The 13,897-nt window shown below is 42.3% G+C and overlaps 1 long non-coding RNA gene across 1 annotated transcript in view; it reads right to left on the bottom strand.

The window, feature by feature from the left end:
• Positions 1–13,897, bottom strand: part of LOC101902884 (uncharacterized) — a 484,977-nt gene that overhangs the window by 163,921 nt on the left and 307,159 nt on the right. Inside the window, exon 7 of the long non-coding RNA XR_009491829.1 lies at positions 5,668–5,727. This is a non-coding gene — a long non-coding RNA (uncharacterized lncRNA). The remainder of the gene's footprint in view (positions 1–5,667; positions 5,728–13,897) is intronic.

Genomic DNA, 13,897 nt, shown 5'->3' with positions numbered 1-13,897 from the left:
CTCAATGGACATGAGTTTGAGTGAACTCCAGGAGGTGGTGATGGACAGGGGGGCCTGGCGTGCTGCGGTCCACAGGGTCACAAAGAGTCGGACACGACTGAGCGACTGAACTGAACTGAACTGAATAATAAAAGAAATTGAATTTGGGGGGTATGTCAGAACTTTCAGTACTATCTTTACAAGTTTTCTCTCTATATAAAACTATTCTGAAGAAATCTGTTTTAAAATGCATTGGATAACATTAATGGCACTTTAAATGCTGAAGATTAAAAAAGTAAACTTAAAGTCATAGCAAACTCCAGGAGATGATGAAGGACAGGGAAACCCGGTGTGCTGTAGTCCACAGGGTCACAAAGAGTTGGGACACGACTTGGTGATTGAACAACAAATTAGAGCAACAAAAACAACCAAAATCAGAGAGAAAAAAGAAATGCCATCACAAATGTGTAACTAGAATGACAAGAAAGAGAGAAGGTGGCTGATGGCAGGGACAGAAAAAAAAATTTGATGGAATAATGCCCAAATTTTTGTTAAATTTGATGAAAACTATAAGCATACAGATCAATATTCCTTATGATTATCAATGAAAAAATCTTCAATAAAATATTAGCAATCTAAGCCCAAAATCATATTGAAAGAATTATACAACATTACCAAGTAGGATTTATCCCATGAATGCAAAGGTAGTTCAACATAAGAAAATCATTGTAATCAGATCAGATCAGATCAGTCGCTCAGTCATGTCCGACTCTTTGCGACCCCATGAATCGCAGCACGCCAGGCCTCCCTGTCCATCACCAACGCCTGGAGTTCACTCAGACTCATGTCCATCGAGTCAGTGATGCCATCCAGCCATCTCATCCTCTGTCATCCCCTTCTCCTCTTGCCCCCAATCCCTCCCAGCATCAGAGTCTTTTCCAATGAGTCAACTCTTCGCATGAGGTGGCCAAAGTACTGGAGTTTCAGCGTTAGTATCATTCCTTCCAAAGAAATCCCAGGGCTGATCTCCTTCAGAAAGGACTGGCTGGATCTCCTTGCAGTCCACGGGACTCTCAAGAGTCTTCTCCAACACCACAGTTCAAAAGCATCAATTCTTCAGCACTCAGCCTTCTTCATAGTCCAACTCTCACATCCATACATGACCAGGAAAAACCATAGCCTTGACTAGATGGACCTTTGTTGGCAAAGTAATGTCTCTGCTTTTGAATATGCTATCTAGGTTGGTCATAACTTTCCTTCCAAGGAGTAAGTGTCTTTTAATTTCATGGCTGCAGTCACCATCTGCAGTGATTTTGGAGCCCAGAAAAATAAAGTCTGATACTGTTTCCACTGTTTCCCCGTCTATTTCCCATGAAGTGATGGGACCAGATGCCATGATCTTCGTTTTCTGAATGTTGAGCTTTAAGCCAACTTTTTCACTCTCCACTTTCACTTTCATCAAGAGGCTTTTGAGTTCCTCTTCACTTTCTGCCATAAGGGTGGTGTCATCTGCATATCTGAGGTTATTGATATTTCTCCCGGCAATCTTGATTCCAGCTTGTGTTTCTTCCAGTCCAGTGTTTCTCATGATGTACTCTGCATAGAAGTTAAATAAGCAGGGTGACAATATACAGCCTTGACGAACTCCTTTTCCTATTTGGAACCAGTGTGTTGTTCCATGTCCAGTTCTAACTGTTGCTTCCTGACCTGCATACAGATTTCTCAAGAGGCAGGTCAGATGGTCTGGTATTCCCATCTCTTTCAGAATTTTCCACAGTTTATTGTGAGCCACACAGTCAAAGGCTTTGGCATAGTCAATAAAGCAGAAATAGATGTTACACCATATTAATAGAATGAATGGAACAAACGGGACCATCTCAATTGATGTAGAAAAAGCATTTAGACAAAATCCAACACCATTTCATGACCCCCAAAATTCATAAAACTAGGAATTGAAGGGAAAACCCTCTATATAATAAATGGCATCTATGAAAAACACACGTGCTGTGCTTAGTCATTCAGTCGTGTCCGACTCTTTGTGACCCTATGGATGGCAGCTTGCCAGGCCCCTCTGTCCGTGGGATTCTCCAGGCAAGAATACTGGAGTGGGTTGCCGTGCTCTCCTTCAGGGGATCTTCTCAACCCAGGGATCAAACCCAGGTCTCCCGCGTTGCAGGCGGATTCTTTACTCTCTGAGCCACCAGGGAAGCACATAAGCAGCATCTTATTCAACAGGGAAAGATTAAAGCTTTCCTCCTGAGATCAGGGATAAGGCAAGGATGCCTGCTTGCACCATTGCCTTTCAATGGTATATGGGAACTTCTAATCAGAGCAATCAGGCAAGGGAAAAACAGGCATCCAAATTGAAATAAAGAAGTGAAACTCTCTATTAACAGATGACACGATCCTATACAAAGAAAATCCCAACGAATCCATCAAACAAAGAAAACATCAAAGCTAATAGATGAACTCAGCAAAGTTGCAGGGTACGAGATCAAGATGCAAAAATCAGCTGTGCTTCTATATACCAGCCATGAACAACCCAAAAAGGAAATTAAGAACACAGATCAGTTGTTGTTAGGGGCCATGGGTAGGGGAGGGAATTTACTGCAAATATATATATGAGGAATATTCTGGAATAGTTGGGGCTGATGAAACCACTCTATATCATGACTGTGGTGGTGGATATAAGAATGTGCATCTGACAAAACTCAAAAACTGTACATTTAATATGGATGATTTTACTAATTATTTTTTACTATTTACAATATTTAAATTGAGAACTTTACCTACGTAAATTATATGTCAAAAGCTAATAAGGCAAATTTTAAAACAAAATGCGTACTCAAGACCCTCTTTTTAAAACACCTGAGCGCATAGATGACAGCAGGGGGTGACAGACAGCGCAAGACATCCAAAAGGCGGGTTATGAGTGGTTTTACTTTTGTCTGTGCTTTTTACTTTAAATGGTTTATAATATGTATTCATTCCTTTTATAATCAGAAAAAAAGTTGCTTAAAAATATGTAAGAGCATTACACGCTTTAGATTTATTTCCAATTAAGAGTTAATTATAAAATATTGGCCCTAACCATGTAAAATGAAGGGAGGTGTTATAATATCCTGAGCTGGCATCAAGTACTCAAAGCCCATTTTCACATTGCATCTCAGAGCAGTCTGTGTACTAGAACTCCATTTTTATATGGGTACAACTGAAAAGCCTTCAGAAACCTACACCATGACTGAAAATTCATAGGCTATTTTCCCCAAAAATTGCCCCGGTATGCTTAAGTAGAAACCTGGAAAGCCGTCTGGTTACCACAAACCCATCTAAACTTTAAACAACATCAAACAGTAACAAGAGAGTTTTAAGAGCTCCAGGGAACAGACTTCAAGTGGTGGAGACATGAAGAAGCGCAAGTTGGCATAGATGTTAATGATCAAACCTCACGTTGTCCTTGATCTCATAAAGAAAGATCTCCTGGCACAGGAGGACAAGGCATCCTGAGAAGTACTCTAGAGAACAGACTAAAGATTAGGGATCGGGCGAGATGCGCATGGAAACGATGGCACTACAAGGCTTGCTGTTGTTTAGTCTCTCAGTCGTGTCTGACTCTTTGAAGCCCATGGACTGTAGCCCACCAGGCTCCTCTGTCCACAGGATTCTCCAGGCAAGAATACTAGAGTGGATTGCCATTCCCTTCTCCGGGGGATCTTCTCAATTCAGGGATCGAACCTGTGTCTTCTGCGTTGGCAGGCGGGTCCTTTACCACTGAGCCACCGGGGAAGCCCATCACAAAGCTAGACTGGCTCAAACACAGATTTGGCATCAAATCCAGAAAGTCTAGCTTTAGTGGTCTAGTTTTGGAGAGGTGATGGGAAGTGCCCTGAACAGATTAGGTGAAGATACAAAAAGTGATCACTCCGGGTGCAGGGACCAGCTGAAGGATGGATAGAGGTTGAGACAAGAAGTTCCTGGATAAATTTGCAGACTCTTGGTCCATAATGAACAGTTAAAGCAAGTCCATTTAATTCTACCACAATGGACAAGAAAGCCCTTTGGAAAACTTCTCTAACTAAAATAAAACTAAATAAAAAATCTTTTAAAAGCTAAAATAAGACCTTAAAAAAAAAAAGCTTCCACGTGCAGAGTGCTCACTATGTAAGAAGCACTTTGTATACATTATCTCTAATCTAAATGAAATGCCCAAATTTACGTATGAGTTTATGATGGTTGAAACAACTGGCAACAGTCTTTACAGTAAGTAAATATTAGTGCAAGGCTTAAGTCTCAGGGCGGTTTCAGCAAAAACCTCATTTTTTTTCCAGTCTCGTGCTTCTTCCCTCTGCACTAGGCTGAGAAGACGCTAAGTCTGACTGTGCTTGGAAGGAAGAGAGTGGAGAGAGCCTGATACTTCCATCACATATACCACCAAAAGCACACAGAGTCCAGGGAGCTCCCAGGAAGAACTCAGGCTTCATCTTCACAGAGGAGCACCCATGTCTAAGGTCACATTCAACAGAGTTTCTCCTTCCATAAATTTACAACGGGTGGCTTCTCTTACATTCCGGGTCAGGGGAAAGATAAAGACGAGTCTTATCTTTTGTAAACTCATTCTCCTTCAATTATACCAAGTGGAAAGGAAAAAGTCATTCCATCTAGCTCATTAGTCATCTATCTGTAAAGCAGGAATAATGACATTTGCTCCACAGGGCAGAAAAAATTCAGTTACGTACATATTTTTAACGTGCTCAGCATGAGTTTATGGTAGCTATTATCTGTCTCTTTGAGTCCTCAGTGTTTGATACGGCCATCCACGTGACAGTTCTTTGAGGGGTCATTATGGAAGAAACCACCCAAGTAACAATCGGGTGAGCCTGGCACAGTGGACCCTTCTGCCCATGGGACTCTCCAGGCAAGAATACCAGAGTAGGTCTCCACGCCCTTCTCCAGGGGACCTTCCCAGCCAGGGATCGAAGCCGGGTCTCCTGCACTGCAGGTGGATTCTTTACTCTCTGAGCCCCCAGGGAAGCCCAAGCGGATCCCAGCTCCTGCTGTCCCTCAGAGCCACCTGTCATCTCACCGGAAGATGCTTCTTCCAGTAGCCTCACCGGGTACTCCTTAGCTTCGACATGACATTTTCTGACTACAGCTCTCAAGTTCTCCTTTCCTTTTGCATTTTGCAGCTTGAATGACACCTCCCCAAAGAGGTTATACTTCACTGATGAGTATCAAAATTAAAAATTATTCTTTTTTTTATTTGCATTTGCACAAGGTGAGGAGAAGGTGAAGAGGTAGAGATATTTCTGCTTGCATGAATTGAGTGAACTCTGCTTACAACGTCAGGACAGTCCATCAGTCAATAGTAATTCAGGACACTTTTGAAACATGTTGTGGGGGGGGGGTGCGGCGAGTGTGTGCATGTGTCAGCAAGAGCGAGAGAGAGACCAAGAAGTCATTGCCTTGTTGCCCCAAGCACACTTTTTCAAATCCAGCATGGATACATTAGACCTTTCACTTTGAGTTTTTACTGGAAGTGGTGCTAGAACAACCTTCTGAATAGCAACTACTGCTGAATTTTAAAATCTTCCTGGACCTTCACTGAGCCAAATTTTAAAAGTACATCAGGCTTGGCTCATTCTGATATGCAGGAACCTTATCTTCCCTTAAAATATAAATTAATCTTACCAGTACTCAAGAGTACATCCAAGCACTGCCATACGAAGATAAGACACGGGCCATTCTATACTGTGAAGAAAAAGACACAAAAATTTCTTTAACTTTTCAGTGGAAGACTTAACCTCAGCCAAGTTCTATTTCACTTCATCCCCTCATTCTCCTGAGGAACTCCCTGTAGCTAAGGAAAATCAAGTGTATAATTGTTTTGTTTTGTTTTTTTTGACTGGCAAAACCAAATGATTAGATGAACTGTATAATTTGTAAAGGTTTTAGGAAGTCATCTCCTCAAGAAATTAATTAACCATGCTCAAAAGTCTTTTACAGAAGACTTCTCTAGCATTTTCATCAAGTTTTCCACTAGACTTATCTATCCTGGTACCATTGGTTCCCACAAAATAAAGGCAGACTTCAGTCTTCACAAACACACATCCTTTTCTTTGACTGCTGAGATTTCAGCCTAGGAATGTTTCCAGTAGAAGAATTTCTTCGGTCTCATCAGCTGGCATACTGGAAGTGCACATTCCAAGGAAGGAGGCGATATTTATTTTTTCAAGCCTCGACTCCAGCCAACCACCATAAACTTAGTTATTCTGAGGGCTCCTTGTTTCGCTTCTATCTGGGGTCTGCCGGCAGGTGACTGGATACGACAGCACATTCATCTACTCCTCAGGGCTCCGTCTAATGGGACCATAACTTGGAACCAGTCTTCCAACTCAGGAAAACCCCAAGTCCAGAATCGGCAGCCCCTTCGAGTGCCTCTTCCCACATCCACACCAGGAGTGGTGTTCCAAGGTGGTCTCAGCATTGCAGCCGCCAGCTTATGACTGGATCAGCAGGAAGCTTATTAAAAGGAAAGAGAACTCTACAAGCATCAGGTATTCTGCACCAGGCGAAGTGAAGCTGTAATGCAACGTCACCTAAGGTCACCCAGTCCTCTGAGATTTAAATAAAATTGGCTTGGGCCCTGATTCCACATCCTGGGGGAGGTGCCTAACTTTCCCCAGGATTTCTGCAAAATATCAGAGTCTCATGTTCTCATGGTCATATCTACATTCAAATTCATTTTTTTCCCTGCTGAACTTTTGATCTGAGTTAATTTTGCTAGCATCTCATCTCCTGTGGGCTTTTTCTTTCCTCTGCTCCAGACATGAGACTCAGCTGTTTTTCTTCTTGTCCCCCAAATGCATGGCCTTTCTGTGGCAAGTAGATTTCACACAGATTTTGGCTCCATGGGAGGTTAAGGCCCATAATTTAAAGCAGCAGCTAATTCCGATCATCCCTAGTCCTGGAGTCACTCACGCACCCTGAGCGTCCCCCTTGTCCTGTCTCCAGCGGCTCCCATCTTAATCTTTCTCTCTTCTTCATTTCAGTTCTCTTCTGTCTTGATACTTATGTTGATTCTTATGTCGCTTTTGTCTTATTTTATCTTAGTCCATGCAGGCTGCTATAGCAAAAAGCACCAAAGACTGGGTAGCTTGCTGCTGCTGCTGCCAAGTCACTTCAGTCGTGTCCGACTCTGTGCGACCCCATAGACGGCAGCCCATCAGGTTCCCCCGTCCCCAGGATTCTCCAGGCAAGAGCACTGGAGTGGGTTGCCATTTCCTTCTCCAATGCATGAAAGTGAAAAGTGAAAGTGAAGTCGTTCAGTCATGCCCGACTCTTAGCAACCCCATGGACTGCAGCCTACCAGGCTCCTCCGTCCATGGGATTTTCCAGGCAAGAGTACTGGAGTGGGGTGCCATTGCCTTCTCTGAGACTGGGTAGCTTAAACAGCACATATTTGATTCTCACAGCTCTAGGGGCTGGCGGGTTCAAGACCAAGGTTTCAGCAGATCTGAAGTGTCTGGTGAGAGCCTGCTGGCTGGCTCACAGAGGGCTATCTTCTCACTGTCTTATCTAGCAGAAAGGGGAAGGGACTCTCCTGAGTCTCCTTCATAAGGAGACTAATCTCATACATGAGGGCAGAGCCCTCCTGCCCTAATGACCTCTCAAGGGCCCTACCCTTCCTAATACCAGCAACTGGGGGTTAGGATTTCAACCTGTGAATGTCGGGAAAATACAAATATTTACTCCCCATCATTTCTGTTTTACTCTCTGAACACATCACATACTGGGGACCTCACTTTCCACATTATAGTTAATTTCTTAAAGAAAAGTTTTCTTTCCACTTAAATGAAGGCCATTTGTTATAGCTCTAGAAATACATTAATTCAACTTTGAAAATTCTTCTCCATAACAATTTTAAAATCCCATAAACACGATACACTATTTGACTGTGAGGCCTTTCAAACCAAAGCCATTTCTCCTGGGGTCGTATGGAAAATATTTTTCCAGCAATGCTATCCCCACCAACTCCTCTCCAACACTATAAACCGGAAATACTAATATCCTATGAGCATGGTTTTTAAATCAGCTCTTTTGACGAACCCCACAGTCTGCTTCTTTTTCTAACCGTACAATCATGAGGGAAAATACTGGGGAAGTTTCCAGTTATTATTTCTTCAAATTAAGTTTGCTGCCACCCCGTCTCCTCTTCTCCTCCACATTGTGGATATTGCTCCAGAGGTCTCTTAAACCATCCTCATTTAAAAAAATCGTTTTTTCTGTTCAACTTAACTGATTTCCATGTTTTTAGTGTGAATGGTTTTACAGAGGGCACATATTCATTTGCCCCAGGTCAGATGTTCCCCCACAGACATGTGGCTGGTATGATTTGACCATTTATCCTGAAGTGATTTGGGCACCTGACTTAGGACCCGGGACATTTTTTTCTGAACGTATATTCTGGACTGTTTGGTGATAATCCACCTGATAAGAACTATGAAGCTAATGATATCTAGGTTAGCCAAGGGCACCTTTTGTTCACCCAAAGTTGGCCCTCGTTTTGCCTGGCTGAGATAAATTTATCCTATGAAATCCTTCCTTCCACCTACTATCTAGCCCAGGTCTGGTCTGTGCTCTTACTTGAGATTGAAATAAGATCTTCTTATCTACCAGCTCCCTTAAGGATGTCTCATTTTGCCTGTTTTGCTGTGTAGTCATTAAGTTATATCCAACTCTTTGCAATCGCATGGACTGTAGCCCACCAGGGTCCTCTGTCCGTGGGATTCTCCAGGCAAGAATACTGGAGTGGGTTGCCATTTCCTCCTCCAGGGGATCTTCCTGATCCAGGTATTAAGCCCTCATCTCCTGCATCTCCTGCATTGGGTGGCAGATGCTTTACCACACACCACCTGGAAAGCCCATAGCATATGGTAGGTTTGGACAAAGCAAAGACTTTTCTCTGAATTTGTCTGATGGAGAAAAGGGGTGCAGTGATTACTGACCCAAAGAAGATCAAACGGTGAGACTTACTCAGGGCTCTCAGACTGACAGCCAAATGGAGTAGAACTGAGCTCATTTATGCCTCTGCCTGTGTTTGTGGGGGTGGGGAAACTGGAAATGGACAAGACACCCCATGCCGAGAGAAGCCCCTGGCCTGCTGATCACACTGGAGCAGGCAGCAAAAGAAAAAGAATGTGGAATGTTTTCAAAGACAGAGACCATCTCACGTTCCATTTGTATTAACCTACCTGCGGGTCTTAGCTCAGCGTTAAGGATACAGTAGAAACTATAATAAAAAGATTTTGAACTAGTTGCGAAAATGGAATCACGCAACTTGGGCTTCTTTCACTGAGCGTAGGATTTTCAAAATTAATCTATGCTGTGTCATTATCAGAGCCTCACTCCCTTCATGGCTGAATACTATTCCATTGTAGGAATATACAACACTCGTCACTAGATGTTCATCTGCACCGCTTCCACCTCTCGGCTATAACGAGGAACTGGTAATAAACATCCATGTACATGTCCTTGAGTGAACATATGGTTTCACGTTTCTTGGGTAGATTCCTACAGGTGGAATTTCCGAGTCGTATGGTAATTCTGTTTAACTTGTTGAGAAACTGCCAGACCATTTTCCAAAGTGGCTGCACCATTCTGCATTCCCACCAGCAGAGTATGAGCTCCAGTTTCTCTGTATCTTCACCCACACTTGCTACTCTCTGTCTTTCGATTATGGCAAGCTCAGTGAGTGGGAAGTGGTTTTAATCTTTTGTGGTTTTAATTTTCTCTACTTACTAAAGATGTTGAGCATCTTTTTCTAATCTGGGTATTTGTATATATTTTTTTGCTGAAAACTTATGGTTGTTTCCTCATTTTCAAATGGATTGTCTTTTTATTCTCGAGTTATAAGAGTTCTTTGCACATTTTAGGTACAAGTCCCTTATCAGATACATGTTTGGCTACCATTCAGCAGGAAAAATCAGACTACTAATATTGTCACATTTTAAAGAACATAAATAAACAAACAGACAAGAAAATCTTCCAGTACAAGATTATAAATACTGCACTATTTTTTGCAAAAACACATTTTCATTTTTATATGTTAATCATCAAATACTTTAAACCCAGTTTTTCCCTTAACTCTCATTAAACTCACCCCCAACTTTGGTTGGTAAGAAAATAAAGACATGCATGTCAGTGCCTCTACAGAGAAGAATGGCTGATTCTGCAGTAAAACCATTGCAGCTTTTATAAATCATGTTTTACAAATTCCCATACTAGAATTACATCCCAAAATAAGTCTTGGAAGGCATCTGGCTACATGCTGTAACCATTAAAATGATGTTCTGTGCTGCAGAAAATGTGTTAGAGATACCCTCTACATGGAGAGGGTTCAAGTCTCATATGACTGACCAGTATGTTGGTTCCCAAGAATAAATACCACAACTCCAGAAGCCATGGAAACCCAGCTCATTAAAGCAAGCCATTTTCTTGTCGGGCTGGAGTCTCCGTTATGTGCTGAATGGTAAAATGTAATTCACTGGTCACTCTGCTGTGAACACCAGAAGATTTCATTTCTGAGAACATACCCAGGCAAGAAGAGGTGTCTTTAGATCACAGAACTCAGAAAACAGAACTCTTGATGTGAAGTCGAGTTCAAAGCCGAACACGTTCCTCACTATCCCTGTGCGATCCATCTTCTGCTCCGACAGTTCTAGCTGGGTGCCTCGCTCCAGTCTCACCTTGAAATTCCCTCTCCCGGAGCCATTGGAGGCTGGAGTATGTTTGAAATCGTTGAGTTCTACTCTGCCGGGCTGAGCCGTGAGCCTTGCTTAGAAAGACCTGGGAAACATTCGCTTGCTTCTGGTCTGGCCATAATGAAAATAAATGAGGGCTTCAATTTAAAGTCGTTACTAAAAATTTGTTCTTTCCTCCATTCTAATTCTGAGACCCACTTGCAGCTAATTAGAACGGTTCCCAGCATGATCCCCCGGCACACTGATCGTGTAAACACCGACCATCTGAGTTTCATTACAATAAAGAAATCAAATAAACAGGGACCAGAAAACAGTAGTCTGGGCACGGCTCATTACAGCACAATGTAGTTAACATTCCTTGCTCGGGAAGGAAAAGGGGGCATCGGGGAGCAAGGCTGATGCCCAGCGCTTTGCATTCTTATTAACGACAGGAGTGGAACAGGGAATTATTTCTTACTGTTAAAACTTTCTGGAGAGAGAAGATGGATTTTTTTTTTTTTTTTTTAATGAAAATAAAAAAAGAAGTGCTCTCTGAACCTCGTTGTAAACAGAGAGAAAAGGTAATTATTTGCTTTGGACTACTCTCTGCTTCTCCAGTTCCTCATAGGATATACTGTTTACAATTTAAATAAGGAAAAAGAAAAGGAGGACTAGAGGGCCCATTAATCTGCTTAAAATTTTTATGATTTGTCCTCGGTACAAACAAACCTCTGCCAACACAGGCTGGACATGACTCTGTGATTCCTAATATCTAGAATATTTAAAAAAATAAAATAAGTAAACATATAAGTAAGCAAAAGAGCCACTAACATATTTAGATGTTTTACTACTCTAACTCCCATCGACTAATATTTGGAAAACTCACATGAACAAATAAGCGCTCTGAAAGTTCCCCTGCATCGTTCAGCATGACCTTGGAATCCATTAAATGGGAAAAAACCCAAGCATTTGTCTCTAAAATTTAACTCCACTCTTAAGTAACTGGAAAAGCCTAAAGACATTTATTGAATCTGGTTCACAAATGCAACAGTGGAAGAGCTCTCCGGTTACAGCATCTCCTATGAAGAGAGCGTTAACGAACCCCAGCACTTCCTGGGAGCCTACCTGTCTGGCTGTGAGGGTCAGAATTCCCACCTGGCCCCTGCCGCAGGCCCTGGGTTCACTGCGCATAATAGATGCTACCTGGCCCCTCAGCGATAACTCGGCTTCAGTGAAGTGAGTGAGAAAACCCCCTTTCTTCCTCTCTTACACACTCTAGGTCTAGTATCCCACGGCTGGTATTATTTACTCTTTTTTTTTTCTTTTAAATGGTTACAGAAAGACTATGACACTTGTGCGAATGTATTCATTCAGAAAGTTCTAGAAGCTTTGGGCTAAAATTAAAATAAGTCTAAAACAGGCTCTTTACACTCCACTTGGACCACTCTTAAAAGCTGATGCGTGAAAAGACCCAAAGCAAGATCCTCAACCAGATTAATACTTTAAGAAGAAAAGTCTCAAAAACGCAAATTATACTGAGGTGGACCCACTTGAAGGAAAAAAAGAGCTAAATCAATGGAACTAAGAGCTGAAATGCATGCTTTAACCTTGAGGTCCCTTTGGACTCTGTGGAAGGAAGCAGTCACTCATCCCGGGGAAGAAGGGGTGAGAAAGAGAGAGGCATCTGTCTGCAGCAGTCAGTCGTCTTAGGAACACATCAAAAAAATCTGCCATTGTTTTGGAATCGTCTATCTATCATCTCCACGTTGAAAGAAAATTAAAGTCAAGGAAAATAAAAGTATCGATATATGTCTAGAGAAATTAAACCCAAGACAGCATTTTTTAAAAATCTGAACACACTGTCACATATTTTGATAATTTTCTTAACCTGCTTCACTTCCAAGCAAGCTACTTTGGTCCGAAAGTTGCTCTCTTTAACTGGACAAATATTTATTCAACATCTGTCTGCTAGATGCCAAATCTATTCATTGGTTTCTCAAGTGGAATTTGCACATGTTCATGTCCACCTCTGTAAGATGGAAGATTCAGATGGAATCACGGAGAGGTGGCCAGCCCTTCCGCTTTAGAGGCGTTCCCTTGCCCACAGGCAATTGAAGGCGGCCACAGTCCTCTGTCTGATCAACACGTGCTGTGACAGACCATCGGAACCAACCATGAATCAACCACTTTTCAGCCATGAGTTTAAGGACTGAAATGTTTAGCAGAGTTGAATGGGAAAACTACGATTCCTCAAAAGTTCCCTCTGCATCCGTGTCCTCCCAAGGCACAAAAGGATGACAATAATCAGTACTCAGCTTAATTTTACTTTATATTGGCATTATCCCTTTCAAAGCATTTTTAGTATTAATTTCTCATACAGCATGACTTAACCTGTGATGGAATATTAAAGCAAGCAAAGCAATGAAATGCTTAAATGACTCCATTATTTCTCTTACCAACTGCCTACCGCGCGAGGCCTTCAGATGCTCCACAGCGGGCCACCCTCTTACCAACTGCCTACCGCGCGAGGCCTTCAGATGCTCCACAGCGGGCCACGGGGTCTGCATCAGGACATGCAGACGTGCCTACTTGGTTTCTCACAGCTGGGAAGCAGAGGAGTCAGGGCTTGAACCAGGTTGATCCTTATGCGAAAACCCACGTTCTTTCTTTGTACCTCGTGTGGACTTATTTAATCTTTGTGCATTTTGCCACAAACTAAGTTTTAGAAAATAAATACATGATGCATTTTAGAAAGTAAACATAATTAAGGGAAATTGTATGATGGAAAGAAGGCACAGTTCTGAGGTAAAATGACCCTCATTTGAACATGCATATTCTAATGTTGAAGCTTGCACATTAAAGCAAATCCTGGAATAGGAAATAGCAACCCACTCCAGTATTCTCGCTTGCAAAATCCCATGGACAGAGGAGCCTGGCGGGCTACAGTCCGTGGGGTGGCAAAGAGTCAGACACGACTGAGTGACTGAGACTTTATAGCAAATAAACCAGAGAGCAGTCGTGCTTAGCCTCAGACGATGAAGCCACTGAACACTGTGGCTAGAGATTCATTTTGAAGACCTTGGGTGGCTTTTCCTCTGTCATTTGCTTGTAGAACATGAGCCCGTCAGTGACGGGGTCACCTAGAGTTTTATAAACGTTTTTTGTTTGTCTGTTGTGAC

Source organism: Bos taurus, chromosome 19, assembly GCF_002263795.3.
Source record: "Bos taurus isolate L1 Dominette 01449 registration number 42190680 breed Hereford chromosome 19, ARS-UCD2.0, whole genome shotgun sequence".
NCBI lineage: Eukaryota > Metazoa > Chordata > Mammalia > Artiodactyla > Bovidae > Bos > Bos taurus.
Note: the sequence above shows the minus strand (reverse complement) of the source record. Positions and strands in the feature narration are given on the sequence as shown.